This window comes from Engystomops pustulosus, chromosome 11 (genome assembly GCF_040894005.1).
Source record: "Engystomops pustulosus chromosome 11, aEngPut4.maternal, whole genome shotgun sequence".
Taxonomy (NCBI): Eukaryota; Metazoa; Chordata; class Amphibia; order Anura; family Leptodactylidae; genus Engystomops; species Engystomops pustulosus.
Window position 1 is genome coordinate 81,992,711 of NC_092421.1, and position 20,961 is coordinate 82,013,671.

The window sequence follows — 20,961 nt, forward strand, 5'->3', positions numbered from 1 at the left end:
ATCCCTCCTGCTCCGGGGCTGATCCATTCCTCCTGCTCCAGGGTTGATCCATCCCTCCTGCTCCAGGGCTGAGCCGCAGCTGGCACGGAGAAGGCAGATCGGGCCTGCGGTCCCAGCGCTGATAGAATTAGTAGGAGAATATCAGATAAAGACAACCTGATATTAATTAGGCCTCTCCCTGTACCCGGCCGCCTGGTGTCACCTTCCTGGTTCTCCAAATGTGTCTGACATTTTTTTTGGTCAATTTCTTCCAGGCGGCTAAATAGACTGATAGAGGAGACTCAAGGGATTTAATCGCTGGGCTTTCTGAAGTGGCCCATCAGCTTTTAGGAGACATGTCAGGAAAGATCTGGCCTCCGCACACTCTGAAATAGTGCGTCAATAAAAGCTCTAAGTTCCTCTCCGGCAGCTGTATTATTTCTGGAGGGACGTCTTAGCAGTATCTTGCAGAACGCACCCAAACACGTAACTTTAAAAACATTACAAATTCTGAATTCTCAGCAGCCTGAGTAATAGAAATTCATTAGGAAACATTGGAACTAAACTAGTGAGACCAATAGAAGATTTAAAGGGGATGGTTGGCTAAAGGAAATCTACCATCAAAATCCATCGTGAAAATCCAGGGACATCGGGGCTGTGATATCTTCTTATATGTGTTATCCATGGCCTCCTTCCTTCTAAAAAACTATTTGTACAATTATGCTAATGAGTCAGAAGGGCTCTGGGGGTATTACCAGAGCCCCTCCTTGATGTAGCTTCACAGGCTGTTATACTGTGTAGGAGCACATCCCCCTCCCCCTTCCTTCTGCCTGCTGTAATGATAGAGGAAATACAGCCTTGTCCTACAAACAGGAGTCTTACAAAGCATTAACAGATTAGATCCCCTTTTCCATTGCATAGTAGTGGGTCTTGGTTTTGTTTGGAGGAGTATAACTTGGAGCAAGTACCACGTGGCTGCATTTCTTCCTTAAAAAGTACTTGTCTCACCCTCTGCTGATACAGCTAGTAGTGACCAATCAGAGCTGAGCAGTTTGAACATGTGACACATTAGAACCGCCTTGTATCATTTGATAACTAACCTGAAGAAGATACTAAAATGTTTTTATTTCTTAGGGGAAAAGCTCTCCCAAGTGTTTGGTACCAAGTAGGTTAACTAGAAATTACAGAATTGATCAAAGAACCGCCTTCCTACACCCCACAAAATAAAAATAGTTTGCAAAAATTTTTTAATGCATATTAATGACATAAAAAGTAAAAAAAAAAAAAAAAGTCAATAACACAAATATAAATAATAGGTTAAGCAAAATGCCCACCCAAGCAGAATTTCCTGACGTGGTGGATATGGATTTTTCTTTCCTGTTACGAGACATTTTCCCAATCATTTGGCTTTTTGTCAGGCCCCTATTTCAGGATCGCAGGCCCCTGCCATCTGGCTAGTGCTATGCGGCTGTCAGAGGTGTCAGCTCCAGTCATAATGCAGACGCAGACATGGTAAGTACAGCTATTCCTTTCACATAGTTACAAGGGAAATAAACAATGGGCGACTTTACAATGCAGATTTGGTAACCGCACTCGCCACTCAACAATGAGGCTACCAAGAAGGAGACGGGACATCTGCCATTTATTTGTTCCCTAATTAATTCCAGCCGCACACTTTTACTGATATTTCTCCATAGTGTATAAACATGTTTCTTATAGAGATCAGAACTGTGTGGGGCAGAGGTACAATCCTGGGGGCCCGGGGGCCAATGTGGCCACAAATATCCAGATTTATGGGACGGTATTACATAATGTGGAGCTAATCTATGAAATAAATATTCTCTTATTAAAGGGAACCCATCACCAGCTTTTACCCCACTAGACTACAGCCCCCTCGGGGAGGGTATAAGACCTCCCTCTTTCAATTAAAAAATCGGTTGTTTACCTATTAATGTTCTCCTGCAATGCAAATGAGGTAAAAGAGTCACTTTTTCTTTGATGCTGAAGGGAGAGCATCACTTCTGCACTTCAGCATCACTTAGAACCATGTTTATGGTGCCATTTGCAAGATATGATGAATAGATGAAAGATTAAATCGAAATTGCATTGTGGTGCTATGAGCTATTGCTAGAGGCAGTCAGAGACGTAGATGGGCATTTTAGCTGTAAATGAACATCTAATATATCCAGTTTTGTAGCATGAAGTGTCACAATCCGGATTCTCACCTTTAAAATAACACCATAAGAATAAATCTGGGTGCTACACAGGCCACGATAGGGTTATCTGAAGTGACATTCCCTCTCCAGCCTCTAAAAGTGACTCATTGCCAATGTAGATGGAAGGAGAATGATCTTTCTAAATGAAACGTGACAATTCCGAATGTGAAAATGACTCGACACCACAAATTTCTGCCTCGAACTTAGTCCTGGTGCTCATTGCCAGTGTAATATAGGGGGAAAACACTGCCAGGAACTTCTAGAGATCTTTAGTTCCCCCTGGCATCTGTGGTTAGAGTTTAGGAGGCACCATACACAGTAGATGGGTGGTGAATCCCGCTAATATCTATGGATTTGGACATTTTAACCAAATTTTTTATGGGTGGCTTAATCGATGTTCTCAAAATCTGGGTAGAAAGTCTTCCAGCTGCTGTGGGGTTCATCAGATCGGCTACTAATAAATGGGCTCCAGAGGTGACGCGAGGTCACATGGGCCAAGGGGCAATACAACTTGCTGGAAAGGGACTCATTTCACCTACTTCTAGACTAAAAATACAAAAACTAAAAACTACCATGTGATAATGGATGTGTCTGACCTCAATTTCATCATCATGTAGATAACACATTTGCCCAATTATTAAATTTTTATTTGGCAGATCTGAAGTGAAAATGGCACAAATCAGCAAAGATTTCACAGCACATAAGAGCCAAGCCGTGATGAAATCCTTAGCCAAACAAATCTATGAAGATAAGTGTCCTCTCTACTCCAATGTCAAGAACTGAGTTTTTTCGAAGCTTGGAAACTGCCGTTGGAGGACTCAACGAAGAACGTTCAGAAAGATGAACCCCAGAGTTCATTATTCCATCATCTATGATGACTGGTAACTGAAGAATATTGGTTACAGATTTAGTAGAGATTTTTCAATACAGTATCCTAAAGTTTAGACCTGAGAATATTCTTGACCAAATGGGTTTCCAAATTTCTCGATATTGACCAGAATCGTGGTTCCCTTAAAAGCCATTTTTGACCGATTTGACCGATGTGGAATATTATAGTAACAGGAGCGGCACTGGCACCGCTCCAGGTGTAGACAGGGGTCCAGGGCTTTCCTGGAGTGTTTGCTGGCACCTGCTGCAGTACTTAGGAAACCAGGGGGGGGGTTAAGCAGACATTTGTAGCAAGGATCATAGAGACAGACAGAAGAACGATGCAGCACTCAGCGGAGTAATCCTTCAAAGCTTTAATGGGTGCACAGACAGCACAGGACGCCGTCATGCGGCAAGGCGACGGGTCGTTTTGCGCTGCACAACGCTTTCTCTAGCCTAATCTCTGAATATTATAACCATCAGGAAACAATGGGTGAAACTTGGTTCTACAGACATGATCCAGAAACTAGAGAACATTACAAAAAACGGAGACTCTGCGGTGCAAAAACAGAAGTCAAAAAGTGAGACGTTGAGACACCCAACTTACTCCTCCCCCGATGTAGCCCCTTTCCACTACTTATCCTAAGCTTGTGAAGTACAATACCTTAAAGCAATGAGGGTGCGGCATCAGGATTATGTGTCGCTTCCCTGCTCAGGTCCCCGGAGTTCACCTTCTTCTTTCCGGTGCATGTAAGTGCATTGTCTTGCGACACAATTTTAAAGTTAAATCCCACGGTTTGTTCGAATCTGTCAGATCATTCGATGGCCCGGCCCCCGATTTGTTGCGCCGAAATCTGATCGCGTGCGACACAAAGTCCTTCTAAATCCGTGTCCCGGCGATGTGAGCCCCGAAAAGTCGGAAAACCCGAGGGAAATGCGGCCGCGGGACCCTTAGTAAATAAACCCCATTATGTAGCAAATACTGAAGAAACATCTCAACACATCAGCCAGGAAGGACCCGAAGCTACTGCCAAACTGGTTACAAAGTGGCTTAAGGACGAGGGCAAGAGGCTACAAACACGGCTCAGTTACACCGGTTCTGTCAGGAGAAAGGGGTCCAAATTCCTACCAACTGCGAGAAGCTTGTGGAAGGAGATCAAGAACAAGTGGCCCAAGTCATATAGTATCAGGGCAATGGTAACAAATACAAGAGAAATGTATAGAAACATTTGACTTTGCAGAAGGTAATAAAATGTCTTTAAAAAAGTTCTCTCTCATTATTCCGGCATTTGGCAAATATAAAAACTTCTGTAATCCTAAGTGACCCAAAACGGGAAACGTTTATAAACCTGTATATGTGTCTTTTCATATAGTGTATATGTATATGGTCATATAAAGAACCCCTTCATTATTAAAGCTGCAGTTTTACTGTCACTCAGACTTGATGAATCAGGACCTCATGTCTCGGGGGGATGAGGACTGGACACCCATCTTGATCGGTAAACCGGACGATCAGCAAAAATATGAAACTTCGCTATGGAAACTGTGCAATCCTTCTAAATACAGAGTCGTCAAGTAGTCAAATTGGGAAACATAAAAACAAATGCATTCTACTCGAGATACCAAAAAGGTCATAAAAACATTCACAACCTCCCCGTTTTGTAATAATAATTCTAGGTTTCCCACCGCTCCCTCCAGTATTTCCCCCTCTCGGAGCATTATCTTTCTGTTTTTGTAAGACAACTGCGGCATCTCTGCGGCATTCATTTAGCTGAACCAACACTACAGTAAAATACATGTTTTTTCTTAACGTTGCAATATCGGATTACATTTTTCATGGCAAGGCTATTTTTTTTTTCTTTTTCCAGCGGTCATGCATTATTATGGTAGAAGATTACCTTAAAACATCTTCCTTCGCTGTGTAAACACTCACAAGGTAAAAAATCATTTGTACCGTATGTCCAGCTCCTATTATTCCGATGCTCTGCAAAAGGAAGGAATATTTTCATTAAATATTTATACTTATTTTATAAAAAATTGAGAAAGAAAACAGCTCATGGAGAAATGGGGGGGGGGGGGGGAAATAAAAAATAAATGGCTTCAGGCTGGAGAAGAGGAGAAGCTGAAGTTGTGACTATAAGCTGAATAATGGTTCAATTAATGGCCCCCAATATATTCTCCAACTGAGGTTTCATGGAGGTGATTGAGTAAATGAGAAGGGAATCAATGGCTTTGATTCTTAGTCTTTCCATCTGGCTCATTAAAATGTTTTTACTCCACCTTTTTGTTCTTCGTTAGAAGATCGATAATCAAGGACTAGGGAACGTTACGAAAAAAGAACCTCTTCCCACATAGAAGACATCATTGTTACACTCATAACCCATGGGCTGCTACCATCCTCAAAAAGCCCATACGCAGTGGGTCAATGTTCACCCAATATGGCCATTGTGACCAGAACTACCCAACCAACCAACATGGAGGCCACCCAAGTCTACCTCGAAGTCAGGAGAGAGAAGGATCAGGCTGTTGGATCTCAACATGGCTTATCTTTTCATGGTAGATAAGCCACCACTGGAGATTTCTGGGAGACGTTTAGCACTAGCCCCAATCACGCGTGTATGATGTTGGGTTAGGCGGGATTCCAGTTGAGTCAAGTGAATGGCCAACTTTGGGCTTTGCGAAATACAGTTGTATTATGGATGTCTATGCTTACATTTATGGCTCAATGTGCCCTGCGGCTGACTCTTTAGTTTTATAAGAGTATAGAGAAAGATTTTATTCCACCACAAGTGTGAAGTTGAAGATCCCTTGAGCGACTTTGGGTGTCAACAGAAGTCTGTATACAATCATCATTCATGAGATGAAGTCATGTGTATAAACCTTTGATATGTACAAAGCCTATTGCCACCTAAACTAAATTTACATCTCCAGGAGTTAGATAGTCTAGTGACTTTAACTCCAACCACCCACCTAGGCCACACCCTATGGCATTTTAAAGCTACAAAGAGTCCTTCATAATACAAAAAAAGGCTTGGAAGGTTCCAGAGGACAATGACAGGGATGTCCGGTGTGAAGATCTATTTTTAAGAATTTTTGACCTGAAGAAGACACTGTTACGGCGACGAAATGCAACGTCTAAATAAAGCAATTCCTTGATCCTGATTCACTTCCTTGGCTTTTTGAATTTATGCGCTGGACTCCCCTGACAATGTCTTCTGCAACCTATGGTCCCACAATGTAGGCTGGCTGGATGTGTAGGCTGGATGGCATGGAGGATACCAGCTTCCATAATACTTACCATTTTAACAACCCGAGCAACCAGTCATCATCCCAACCTACCTTGCTTTTCACCATGTTTGAGTCTTAAATATACTACATTGGGGTCTGCTCCCTTGTTTTGTCCCTGTTCCTGCCCAGAACCAACATGGTTGCTCTTTCCCAGGTCTCAATCTCACATAATACAAGGAAGGATAACTCTCCCACAATGCATAGCACCCCTTGCTTTCTAGTTCTTATTCTTCCCTGGGCGTCCTCCATTCAGTCCCATGGCTCTCTGATCACCTAATTTCCACATTAATACACTTTATACATGACATAAAAACTTCTGGCCATTGGATATTGCCTGTATCGTATTGCAAAAATTATATATTCAACTACAACTTCTGCAAGTCCAGCAAAGGCCAAGGGAAGCCGTGCCAATGGCTGGTGCCATCATGTAGGAAAAGGTTTGCTCAGCTCTTGCCTATAAGAATGAGTTGCGATGGCAGACACAACCCCACGTCGCGATCCACTAATCCAACCCTCTTAAAATCAAATCAAAGAGAAAGATGTAACCCCAGGCAAATCCTTATAAGTTTCTATTTACAAACTTTCCTTCCAAGTGGAATAACCTTGGAGCCGGCCCTGATGATATCGGTGGAGGATCTCCGCTTTTCAATCTCTCATGCCCTCATTAAACGAGGCACACTTCGATCACTGCCAAGTTTCAGAGGTGCCACAACAAGAGAGGGATGAATTTCCCGTACTACTGATTTCAGTAATAAAACAAATTATCTATTTTTGGAAGGGGGTTAACAAGAAAGTATTGTGTATTTGGGACTAATTGATTGGATTAGCGTTTCTACCTGTCTAAAAGGTCACTTCCTAATAGGAGTATAATTCCTTCTCTCTGGGGTCTGAGGCATTACTCACAGCGATACATTATGGCTAAGCTGTTGCTTTTCTACTTAGTCTTCTAGGTAAAAAGCTCATTTAAAGTCTTTTACTCTGTGTTGAATGTTTGTGTTGTAATCCTAAAATCCTGAATAAAAATACCGTACAATAACCATGTGACAATATTTTAGCCTAAAAAAGTAGAATAAAAACAAGTCCAAGTAAGTATATAATAAACAGATAACTAATATTCACGTGATTCTCCACCCCTAAAACACAGAGGTCACGAATAGTCTGCAGACCCAGTGTCCACCATGTGGCTCAAGGTTCCTCCATTTCTTAATTTACCTCGGCTTCTGGGTCTCCCCTAAATTGGCCGCTGGCTCCTTCAGTTAAGCTGCTGGACACTCCCCCCTCTACATTGTTTACATTCAGGGCACTGGATGTGGGCGTGTCTATGACGGAAGCCATTTTAGGAGAGCTCCAACGAGAGGGATGAATAAAGCAATGAAGGCACCAAGAGCAGGACAGAGGGCACTTGGCATGTTGACTACTGATGTCTTATGGATAGTCCAAGTTTATTTGGTGGAGTGTTGCTTTTACCTCCTCTTATCATATTAACAAACTAGAGATGTACATAGGGAGCACAGATTTGGCGGCTTCAACAAAACATTACGGAAGGAAAAATTCCATCTTGTAGGACTAGAATGGAGATAATGGAGTAGAAGGAGTCAGAGGTTATCACTATTATAAGAGATGATATATGAAGGGAAGGAGAATCTAATACCAAACCAATAGCACAGATGTGTAGGAGAAGGAGTTAAGGCAGAAGGACTTCATAAGAACATTACTGGATGTAGGTAATTGGACTGGGCAATAACGATGGGTCATATGACTATATCCGTAAAAGAGTGTAAGTAGGAAAACTATTCTCATACAGGGTAGAGTAGTAGCATTAGATGTAGGTCTGGAAGTAATTCCAGACCTACAATCTGGACCTTAAAGAAGACCTGTCAACAGAATTTTACCCCTTATAGCAGTAACATCTGAGGCACTGTACCTTAATTACAAACATTTTTCTGACTTGAAAATAAGTATAGATGAGCCATATTCAGAATAGAAGAGTCATGTTTTTTCCATGCTGCCAGTGGCTACGCCTCACACTCACTGCGTGGTGAATTTAGTGTTTGAAACTGCAGATCTTGTCACCATTTCATGCACCCTGTAAAGGGCAGGGTCATGTGGCCACATACCAATGGGCGGAGCCCTCATAGACCAAAGCTGAGAAAATTTTGGGATACGATTTTACTGGTGGGCATCAGCAAATTTAAGCTGGGATGCCTGCACTGCACTTTTCATCAAAGGCACTGGGAGTCGGTTAGTAAGGTTTATTGTACCTGTTCATGATGACAAGTTCCCTTTAAAGGGCACTAAATGTCACAAGAAAACAAATAAGAGACAACATGATGTCACCCTCCAACCTCCAAAATCCCTGCCCGATGTGCCGATCCAGTGGGCACCACTTCTGCTTCACAATTGAGTCAGGAGTGGATTTAATCTGCCATTGGCTCTGGGCACTATAATGTTCTTGAGGGGTTTGATGATAACGACTTTTGTAAGGAACCAGGACCAAGTCTCTCAGGAATCTTCAGTGCTGTAAGATGGTGGACCTTTAGAGTCCCTGAAAAGGCTGTTGTGTGTATGTATGAGGAGAGTGGGGCTGCAGGTTCCTCTATTTATTATTTCTACAGGGCAGTATCACTTGATGGGTGGTCATGTGCCCGCTAGGAGCTTTGGGCCCCAGGTGGCCGCCTCAACCGCCATTATTAGCATTGCCTATGGAGACTACTGATGTCCATTCACCACATGACTACTGTGTCAAGTTCCACCCCCTGAAGACCCTAAATTAGCATAAGACAATGTTTCAGAATAAAACTGTATGAAAACGTCATCATGTATACGTCTATACCTGCCCTCCAAAGGGTGCCCTAAGTTTAAAAAGTCATAAATCCCCTAATTCTTCTGTTCTTCTCTCGAGGGCTCCAGCTTATCCCCCCAGTTATGTAAGTTCAGACTACAAACATTAGCCATAGTCAGACAAGCCCAAATCTAATACCTGAACCCAAGAGCTCCTCCAGGCTTCATAGAGGGGGAGGAAATAAATGTATTTATCAGAGTGATGCACGGTGGCCTTCTGAAATCGGGTGAGACACTCCGTTATTGTCACTTGACAGATGACTGCGGCTTCACCTGCCACTCTCTAAAATGATCCACAGCTGAAAATGACGGCATATCGGCTGCACTCTATAAACCAAAATAGCAGGACTGTGCCTGGGGCGGCTGAGCCGACGGAAAACCCCTCCAGATCTAAGCCGCCCCTATGAACCCATCCAGAGAGATCATTGTTTATTCATCTGAAGACCCTTTGTCATTGTTCCGTGCATCTTGTCCCCTTCAGCGTGACATAACTACATAGAAGTTTATCTTCGGATATTACATTTCTTTCGCTGGGGCTAAGTGTCATAGTCATTTTTCTTTGATCATTGTCATGGTGGGGGGTGGGGAGGTCGTGTGAAGGGGCTGACAGATTTGATGTCATTCTTAATATGCGCGGGCAGGATTGTCACGGTGAACCACTGATGGGGTGTGAGCTCTGTTTCCATGTGAAAAAGACTTGGGTTTGGCACACAACAAGATGATGTCACGTAAAGCGACGCCCTAGAACTTATCTTCCAAATTCCACTTCATCATATGGAGTCATATAAGTTACCCGACGAGCTGTGGAGCTGGCTCGTACAATGCACAGGTTATATAGCATGACATCAATTCTCGCTATGTAACCCACACCCAGTGTGCAGTTTTTGATTAATTGAGCAGTAATACAAAGTTTATACACATGGGGGGTGGGGAGGTATCATGCTAAATGTATTTGATCAATTGATAATGAAGGTTTCTGATGGATTTATCAACAATAACTTTCATGGTTTGGTGGATGAGGGTCAATTGTTGAGTAAATTTTTGCAAAACAAAAATTTCCTACTAAACCAAAGTGGATTGAAAGTTGTAGAAATTACTGTCGCAGCCTCCAGCCATTGTTCGGCAGCTGATCCTACATTGGGTTTTGTATAGTTTTACCCCAAACCCCCGCCACCCCCCCCCCCTCTGTCATAGCTCAAAACATCAGAAAATAATTGAAAATCTCATGCAACAATAAAAACTAAATATTGGCCGGAAACGTGAAGTCAAGTTTCTACGTAAGTGGATCAGATGCTAAATGATTCATTTGAGAATCCACAAACACAAATATCTACTTTGATGTGCCGGTCCCCGGTGCCCGGAGGTGCTCGGCCGCTCCCACCAGATAATGGACATCAGGCTGAGGTTCTGCAGCTTTTCTTGCCCTCAGGCAAATCACCTTATTTTACTCTTGCAGGGTCCATCAAGCAAGGAAATGGTTAAAGTGATTGTCAGATTTCTTTGTTTTCCTTATGAGATGTTCCAAAGCTCTTAAATATTTAAAAACACTTGTCAAACAAAAGGACAAGAAGAAGTTTAAAGGGTTTGTCCAGGACCAGAACCAAGACCTGTCAGGAAACGCTGTACGGATCTCTGGCCCAGTCGGTTTACTTATAGAATAACACAATTTGCGGTCATTATATGACACGTTTACCGCCGAATGGTAAATGTATAAGCAGTCTTCTTTATTAGCATCTCAGGAACAATACAAACTCAATGTGCAAACGATCGACGCGTTTCTAAGCTGTGCGTCTTAGTCTGATCATGGCTAAGATGCACAGCGTCGAAACGCGTCGACCGTTTGCACATTGAGTTTGTATTGTTCCTGAGATGCTAATAAGAAGACTGCTTATACATTTACTCTGGTGGCTTCTCGTGAGTGCTGAATATTCTTCACTTGTTCAACCAGTATGTTTTGGAGTGTGAGAGGAAACCAGAGGACCCAGAGGAAACCCACGCAAACATGGAGAGAACATATAAACTATTTGCAGATGTTGACCCTGGGACTTGAACCCAGGTCCTATACTTACAGGGAAGGGGGCGGGATTTCTCAAGCCCTGTCCGCTTTTCAAACATGGGCATAGCCAAAATTGCTAGAATTGGCAAATTTCTGACAATTGCCAATGGTCTGACGGATGACTGCATGATCCAGTAGATGACCCATTGGAAATTGTCATTTACAGGAAGCAACAGGACTCCATCTATCAAGTGTGATTCAGTCTTCGGATAAGGTAGGGGAATTATGGAGCCCCATTTGAGCCCAACTTCTGACTCCTATAGTTACACCCGAAGTAAACAAGATAAAAGCCGAGAAGCTGAATGTTTCCCCACAATAATAACATCTATTTGTAGAGAGACAAAATATTCCACCATCCGTGAGGACAAATCCGTGCCTGTGCCGACCACAAACAACTACATACAAGTAAACCTATTAAACGGCTTGTGCCGTACCAAAGGAGTAGAGCGGGACACAAGTTCAATCAGCACAAATTCCCTGTAACAAGGTTTTCTGCTGCGAGTCTGCAGCTTGGTCCTGATTAAATTAGTTCTTTGTTCTCCAATTACCAGATCATAATGTCAGGTACCGGGGATCCAGGTCTGTTACATGGCGAGAAAAGCTCAGCTCCGAGTATTATGTGCAGCTTGGGTATAGAGCGCCGGCTGAACGTACATTCTTCTACATTTAAGGGTAATTCCATATGGAAATTATATACGTAATAAAGTTAACATTTCTCCAAGACATATTCCTCCTGAGGCCTGCCCACTGTAGAATGTGGTTTTTACTGTTTCCGAGATGCGTCTGAGTAGGAGCTGAACACCTTTTCGTTTTTGCCATTTTCCTAAGGAATATTTAGAAAACTATTGGACAAAGCTGGAGCCAATCAGATCATCGATACATACATTAGTACAGTAAATTCTGCCTGATCAAACCTTACCCTAAAACTTGCAATTTTGTGCAAATTGTCTACATTTTTTAATGCTGGATCGGGTGGGAAATCTGGTTATGAATAGAGATAAGTGGACCAGACGTTACCGTTCAGGGTTCAACCGGTCGCTCTGCACATATCAGACACCCGACCCGGTATTTGACCTCGAATGTAGCTACTAGCCATGGCTTTGATTGGCCAGTGGAACTCTGGCCAATCATAGCCATGGCTAGTTTTTAGTGCCGTCAATTTGCCGGATTGGCTGTTTGACCGCCAATCCGGCAATATGTCCAGGCCTGGTGGAGGAACCCCAAAGCTAATCTCTAGCTATGAATCTTCAAAGTAGGCTAAAGATGATGTTCGTAGTTTAGGGGTACACTTGAAATTAAAATACATTGAACAACTTATATAAAAATATAGTCTTGAAGACTTATCCATTATGGCGGACAATGTTGTACTTCTATGGAACCTAAAGTCTTTAGTCTTCAGAGGCGAAACTGAAGGCGAAGTTTCCAGTTCTGCAAAATTTCTAACTGAACCGCACTCCCTACTATTATGCATTATTAATAGTATTGTCATATGGGGACGGACTATATGACGCCCTCAGACTCCAAGGCCTGGGTGCGATTCTACCCCCTGTAGTCATGTCCATGCATCTTGGGGACAATACATATTGGGGCTTATTTACGGCTTTTAGAAATTTTTGGGATTTGCGCCGCTGGGGCAGGAATTTAGAAGGGGATTGTGTCTGACGTGAACGGATTTTGACGCAATGGGACAGAAATCGGGGGATTGGCCGCCGTTGAACAATCCAACGGATTCGGACTGAGCGTGGGAATTAAAATTGAGTCGCAAGACAATGCACTTAAATACACCCGGAACAAGAAGGTGAACTGCGGCGGACCTGAGCGGGGAAGCGACAGATGCAGGAAATTGGGCACATGATCTTTGTGAATCGCGGCGCAGTTCATTCTAGTTGGACAACGCACAGCGGGGATCGCGCAGGACCGGGTAAGTAAATCGCGTATCTCCATCGGGTTACCCAAATTTTACTGTTTTGCGTTGATTTTCCCTGATTTGCCCGGGTTTTTGGCGCATGCAATTGGATTGTGGCGCACCGATGGATTCGGAAAAACCGCTGTATTTAAAAAAAAGTGTCGCTTGACACACACTTACCTGCACCCACAATAACTTGGTGAACTCCGACGGACTTCAGCGCAGCCCTATTGGGCTTGATTTAAGATGAGAGTCATACTGAGATACAGTAAAGCCCTGAGGACACCTACAGATGCCTTAGCCAAAGAAAGTGCTTGTAGGAGAACATTTTGGAAAGATAAATTGTAGCTTTCGATCTCTTTCCGCATTTTCCATACACAACACCTAAGTGGCAACCAAGTTAAACCCTTCAGTTCTTTGCCAAAAGCAACATTAGGCCAGGTTTCAAGTCAATTTAAACTTTTATTTTATATTTTTGAAGAACAGTGAAAATAGTCGGACTTCTAGACGTCGACACCTTCAGAAAATGTTTGAGCTCTCAATTACCGTAGACCTTTCCCGTTCCTGCAGTCGTTCAAAGCCGGTCCCATCATCCAGTGAAGTGCGGATCTTAGGAACATCTGACATTAGCCGAGGCTCGGAATGTGTAGAATTGGAAAGGCAGACAAAGAAAATGTAAAACTGTCTCATGACCTAGATATAAAAAAGACCTCACGCTTCGGAATTGATATGTTGAAATACATTTGCAGGGGAAGAAAAAGTTCTGAATAGGATAAGACGAGCGCTGGCATTTGCAGGGATTGAATTACATGCGAGTGACTTTGGGAGTTCATGGTCTCTCATTATTCAGATACAGGCCGGACATAGTTATGCAATCTGCGAGTCATTACAATGTAGTTGTATCAAAGGTTGGACCACAGTTACCAACTAGACGGAGCCAAAATATATTCAACCTGGTTCACTCTTGTCCTTCATTTAACCAACCGCTTCCGTTCCACAGAATTCCAAACTAATTTCCATCGAAATCCTTCACTCGTGGTAGAAACAGCTGCTCACTGCACACGGGTTGTTATCTTCTTTATTGGAAATTTACAAAAAAACAATGGTCTTAGAGGGGACGTATGACAAATTATTAGAATTATTGTATTTGTATATGAAAAATGACTTTTCTTTAGCAAATTTCCTGAATGATACAATTTAAAAATCCCTTTCATAGACCCCGAACCTTCACAACTCCACTTCCACATTTGTTTTTGACACATGGAGGGTGTTTGGTCGTCTACTCTATGACTTATTGTCATGAAGGCGGAGCCAGGCCCCTTCCCCACCATGGGCAATGTCTAGGCTCAGTTACTGAACCACTGAGGAGCTAATCAACAAGGATGGAGGAGAAATCAGCATGACAAACCCTCATCCACCTGATACCGATGACCTACTCTACAGATGGACCAATGATATGTCAGAGCCGGAAAGCTCAGAAACTATTGCTGAATCTGCCTTGTAAGAGAAATATGTACAGAAGATCAAATAGGTGTCATGTAACACCTCACAATGGAGGTCTATGGAGAGAGGAGGAGAAGGAGCCGAGTGACTGAGAACAGGCACAGTGTTAGACAGCAGAACGCTTTATACGTCTCTCCATGAGCATACTTTGCCCTATATCATTCCCTCTTACAATTAGAATTTACTGGTCACTAAATACCAATTACCTGAAGGTGCAGAACCTCTTGTGACAATAAGAGTCTACTGGACAAGTTATTAGAAGGTGTAGACATCTCTAGAAATAAGTTTTTATGGGTCACTAAATCCAAGTTATCTGAGGGTGCAGTCCCCATTACAGTAAGTATGTACTGGTCACTAAATCCACGTTATCTGAAGGTGCAGTCTCCATTACAGTAAGTATGTACTGGTCACTAAATCCAAGTTATCTGAAGGTGCAGTCCCCATTACAGTAAGTATGTACTGGTCATTAAATCCAAGTTATCTGAAGGTGCAGTCCCCATTACAGTAAGTATGTACAGGTCACTAAATCCAAGTTATCTGAAGGTGCAGTCCCCATTACAGTAAGTATGTACTGGTCATTAAATCCAAGTTATCTGAAGGTGCAGTCCCCATTACAGTAAGTATGTACTGGTCACTAAATCCAAGTTATCTGAAGGTGCAGTCCCCATTACAGTAAGTATGTACTGGTCATTAAATCCAAGTTATCTGAAGGTGCAGTCCCCATTACAGTAAGTATGTACTGGTCACTAAATCCAAGTTATCTGAAGGTGCAGTCCCCATTACAGTAAGTATGTACTGGTCACTAAATCCAAGTTATCTGAAGGTGCAGTCCCCATTACAGTAAGTATGTACTGGTCACTAAATCCAAGTTATCTGAAGGTGCAGCCCCCATTACAGTAAGTATGTACAGGTCACTAAATCCAAGTTATCTGAAGGTGCAGTCCCCATTACAGTAAGTACGTACTGGTCACTAAATCCAAGTTATCTGAAGGTGCAGTCCCCATTACAGTAAGTATGTACTGGTCACTAAATCCAAGTTATCTGAAGGTGCAGTCCCCATTACAGTAAGTATGTACTGGTCACTAAATCCAAGTTATCTGAAGGTGCAGTCCCCATTACAGTAAGTATGTAAATGTTACTATATCCAAGTTATCTGAAGGTGCAGTCCCCATTACAGTAAGTATGTACTGGTCACTAAGAGCAAGTTATCTGAAGGTGCAGCCCCCATTACAGTAAGTATGTACTGGTCACTAAATCCAAGTTATCTGAAGGTGCAGTCCCCATTACAGTAAGTATGTACTGGTCATTAAATCCAAGTTATCTGAAGGTGCAGTCCCCATTACAGTAAGTATGTACTGGTCACTAAATCCAAGTTATCTGAAGGTGCAGTCCCCATTACAGTAAGTATGTACTGGTCACTAAATCCAAGTTATCTGAAGGTGCAGTCCCCATTACAGTAAGTATGTACTGGTCACTAAATCCAAGTTATCTGAAGGTGCAGCCCCCATTACAGTAAATATGTACTGGTCACTAAATCCAAGTTATCTGAAGGTGCAGTCCCCATTACAGTAAGTATGTACTGGTCACTAAATCCAAGTTATCTGAAGGTGCAGTCCCCATTACAGTAAGTATGTACTGGTCACTAAATCCAAGTTATCTGAAGGTGCAGTCCCCATTACAGTAAGTATGTAAATGTTACTATATCCAAGTTATCTGAAGGTGCAGTCCCCATTACAGTAAGTATGTACTGGTCACTATATCCAAGTTATCTGAAGGTGCAGTCCCCATTACAGTAAGTATGTACTGGTCACTAAATCCAAGTTATCTGAAGGTGCAGTCCCCATTACAGTAAGTATGTACTGGTCACTAAATCCAAGTTATCTGAAGGTGCAGTCCCCATTACAGTAAGTATGTAAATGTTACTATATCCAAGTTATCTGAAGGTGCAGTCCCCATTACAGTTAGTATGTACTGGTCACTAAGAGCAAGTTATCTGAAGGTGCAGCCCCCATTACAGTAAGTATGTACTGGTCACTAAATCCAAGTTATCTGAAGGTGCAGTCTCCATTACAGTAAGTATGTAAATGTTACTATATCCAAGTTATCTGAAGGTGCAGTCCCCATTACAGTAAGTATGTAAATGTTACTATATCCAAGTTATCTGAAGGTGCAGTCTCCATTACAGTAAGTATGTAAATGTTACTATATCCAAGTTATCTGAAGGTGCAGTCCCCATTACAGTAAGTATGTACTGGTCACTAAATCCAAGTTATCTGAAGGTGCAGTCCCCATTACAGTAAGTATGTAAATGTTACTATATCCAAGTTATCTGAAGGTGCAGTCCCCATTACAGTAAGTATGTACTGGTCACTAAGAGCAAGTTATCTGAAGGTGCAGCCCCCATTACAGTAAGTATGTGCTGGTCACTAAATCCAAGTTATCTGAAGGTGCAGTCTCCATTACAGTAAGTATGTAAATGTTACTATATCCAAGTTATCTGAAGGTGCAGTCCCCATTACAGTAAGTATGTAAATGTTACTATATCCAAGTTATCTGAAGGTGCAGTCTCCATTACAGTAAGTATGTACTGGTCACTAAATCCAAGTTATCTGAAGGTGCAGTCCCCATTACAGTAAGTATGTAAATGTTACTATATCCAAGTTATCTGAAGGTGCAGTCCCCATTACAGTAAGTATGTACTGGTCACTAAATCCAAGTTATCTGAAGGTGCAGTCCATATCACAGTCAGTATGTAAATGTTACTATATCCAAGTTATCTGAAGGTGCAGAATCTCCATGAATGACGGAGCCATCAATCTCTTTCTATTTCTCCTTTTATCTCAGTTGGATAATCTTTTTTATTTTACTTTTCAAAGTTAAGTTAAATGCTACAAATAATTTTGCGGGATTGTTTGCATTTCTGAGCGTAAATACAGACACATAGATCTATATAACGAGGTATTGTTTTCTCCTATATCGCGCATTAATGTCTTCCATGCCGAAGGGTCCCTCAACGTCTTGTAGAACAGAACAGCGGGGATCTATTTTATGTGCTCTTTGTCTTACAACATCCGAGAGCAAGTGCCAGCTTAAATATGCGATACTTATTTAACCACACAGAGGGAGATCCCTGATTGAAGGGGAAGAGAGAAGAAGGAAAAAAGCTCCTGAAATGAATGGCGCGTCCCAGGCTTCACAGGCCCGCGCTCATTCATACAAGCTAGATTGATTTTTTTTGGTCCACTAATCTATGGAAATAAAGTAATATACAACTGCGCACAAACGCCCGTGTTTTCTGCTGCTCGGGTGCGGATAAGGACGTCTGAAGAATATTTTAACTTATCTTTGTGGAGCATTAAATGGGCCAAACATTTGGAAAATCTTCAAGCCTGCAAATGACGCTTTTCTCTACTCGCGAGCGATGCGATGTGTAACCGCTCCGGTAACAATCACTTATGGCGCAGATTAAAGCACACGCGCCTGGAGCTCACCAATCATTTTGCCCATCATCGGCAGCTCGCGAATCGTCTGCATCTCGCCCATCGTCTGCAGCTCGCCCATCGTCTTCATCACGCCCATCGTCTGCATCTCGCCCGTCGTCGGCAGCTCGCCCATCGTCGGCAGATCGCCCATCGTCTGCAGCTCGCCCATCGTCTGCAGCTCGCCCATCATTGACAGCTCATCCATCATCTGCAGCTCGCCCATCATCTGCAGCTCGCCCATCATCTACAGCTCGCCCATCATCTGCAGCTCGCTCATCATCGGCAGCTCGCCCATCATCGGCAGCTCGCCCATCATCGGTAGCTCGCCCATCATCTGCAGCTCGCCCATCATCGGCAGCTCGCAAATCATCTGCAGCTCGCCCATCACCGGCAGCTCGCCCATCATCGGCAGCTCGCCCATCATCTGCAGCTCGCCCATCATCTGCAGCTTGCCCATCACCGGCAGCTCGCCCATCATCTGCAGCTCGCCCATCATCTGCAGCTCGCCCATCATCTGCAGTTCGCCCATCATCTGCAGCTCGCCCATCATCTGCAGCTCGCCCATCACCGGCAGCTCGCCCATCATCGGCAGCTTGCCCATCATCTGCAGCTCGCCCATCATCTGCAGTTCGCCCATCATCTGCATCACGCCCATCATCTGCATCACGCCCATCATCTGCAGCTCTCCTTTATTAGAGGAAAAGCCAAGTAGATGATGCTGATGTTACACTTTTTATGCTCTATTGATGGCCTTCTACACTCTGTATCTTTCGGGCCTCCGTTGCTAGGATGGCAATGGTTTAGGAAGGCGTCTCTGGGGGTGTCCATACAGCTGTTCATTTATAGGAATGTATCAGTGGTAAAACATATGGAATATTTTCCTTTTTTGGCGGGGAAATTGAAAGAATCAATGAAAAAAAACCCTGAATATTGTACATAAACGCTGCGTATCATCATATATTCTCATTGATTAACAATCAGCTTTATGGGGCTGAGATGTTCAACATATGAAACATGAAAAACCTGCCGACACAGCGCCCCCCATCTGGTAGTCGCTCCAGCTCCGGCATTGTACTCCCTGCTCCCGGTGACGAGAAGCCTCAGAACGCGCCAATCATTCTGCACGCAGCTACATAATTATATTTCTGTTTTATGTTATTAGACGTTTTATCCTGAGCTCCGCAGCGTAAAACCAGGGCCCCGCTGTTTATGTTTATAGGATTATTACGGCTGCCATTTGTAATAATGCGAAACAAAAACATTTGTAAAATCTTAATACAGTTATCAAGAAATATACAAGTTATTATAAAAATCAACATATTTATCTGCGAATGCACCGCAAAACCACAAGAAGTGGAGGGGACACTAGGAGATGAGGACAAGATGGAAAGTCTGGTCTGGAGTCAGAGGGGAGGATCCATTCTCCACCAGTTTTCTCCCCATCCCAGGCCATTCTCCGACCCGCACACTACAGGCAGTCCCTGGATAATGTACAGGATCGGTTCTTTGGGTTTGTTCTTAAGTTGAATTTGTATGTAAATCGGAACTGGTATATTTTACAATTGTAATTTTTTTTGCCCCAATGACAATTTGATTTTCAAAATCTTGTGCTGTAATGGGACCAAAGATTATCAATAAAGCTTCATTACAGACACCTTACAGCTGATCTTTGCAGCCTGGGACTGTAGTAAAGCATTCAGAGACTTCACCAGAGGTCACAGGGGGCAGAGAGGTCACCAGAGGTCACAAGGGGCAGAGAGGTCCATCTGTAACTAGGGGTTGTCTGTAAGTTGGGTCTCCTTAAGTCGGGGACTGCCTTAACTTTGAAAGTTTCGGAGCCGTAAACAGGTGGGCAATGGGTGGGCAGGGGAGTGAACGTTTGGTCAACCACGTTTATTATAGTCTCCATCAGGAAAACTGGATAATCTTTCCCAGATCAGACAGTACCGAGAGAGAAAAGAAGAGCTGCGGGGAGCGCCGGAGGTAAGAATGAAGTTAATTTTATTTATAACATGGGGCTGCTGGGCATTTAATTAGTGAGGGGAGGCTGCTGGGCATTTTATTAGTGAGCGGAGGCTGCTGGGCATTTCATTAGTGGGGGAGGCTGCTGGGCATTTAATTAGTGAGGGAAGGCTGCTAGGCATTTCATTAGTGAGGAGAGGCTGCTGGGCATTTCATTAGTGGGGGAGGCTGATGGGCATTTCATTAGTGAGGGGAGGCTGCTGGGCATTTCATTAGTGGGGGAGGCTTCTGGGCATTTAATTAGTGAGGGAAGGCTGCTAGGCATTTCATTAGTGAGGAGAGGCTGCTGGGCATTTCATTAGTGGGGGAGGCCGCTGGGCATTTTATCAGTGAGGGGAGGCTGCTGGGCATTTCATTTGTGGAGGAGGCTGCTGGGTATTTTATTAGTGGAGGAGGCTGCTGGGCATTTTATTAGTGAGGGGAGGCTGCTGGGCATTTTTCTAGTGAGGGGAGGCTGCTGGGCATTTCATTAGTGGGGGAGGCTGATGGGCATTTCATTAGTGAGGGGAGGCTGCTGGGCATTTCATTAGTGGGGGAGGCTGATGGGCATTTCATTAGTGAGGGGAGGCTGCTGGGCATTTCATTAGTGAGGGGAGGCTGTGTCCAATGCATTTCCCTCCCTAGGCATACACTTGAGTCAATAAGTTTTCCGTTTTGGTAAATAACATACCTCGGCTTATATTCGGCTAAGCTTATACTTGAGCTTATACATGGTTTTCCAGAGTTTTGAGGTAGTCACACCACAAGATATGTCACCATAAATCTGAGAATGCAGTACCAGAGGATGCACAGGAGTGGCAT

General features: G+C 43.3%; 1 long non-coding RNA gene across 1 annotated transcript in view; it reads right to left on the minus strand.

The window, feature by feature from the left end:
* Nucleotides 1-20,961, minus strand: part of LOC140106615 (uncharacterized) — a 77,845-nt gene that overhangs the window by 54,496 nt on the left and 2,388 nt on the right. The window contains exon 2 of the long non-coding RNA XR_011850821.1: nt 4,961-5,046. This is a non-coding gene — a long non-coding RNA (uncharacterized lncRNA). The remainder of the gene's footprint in view (nt 1-4,960; nt 5,047-20,961) is intronic.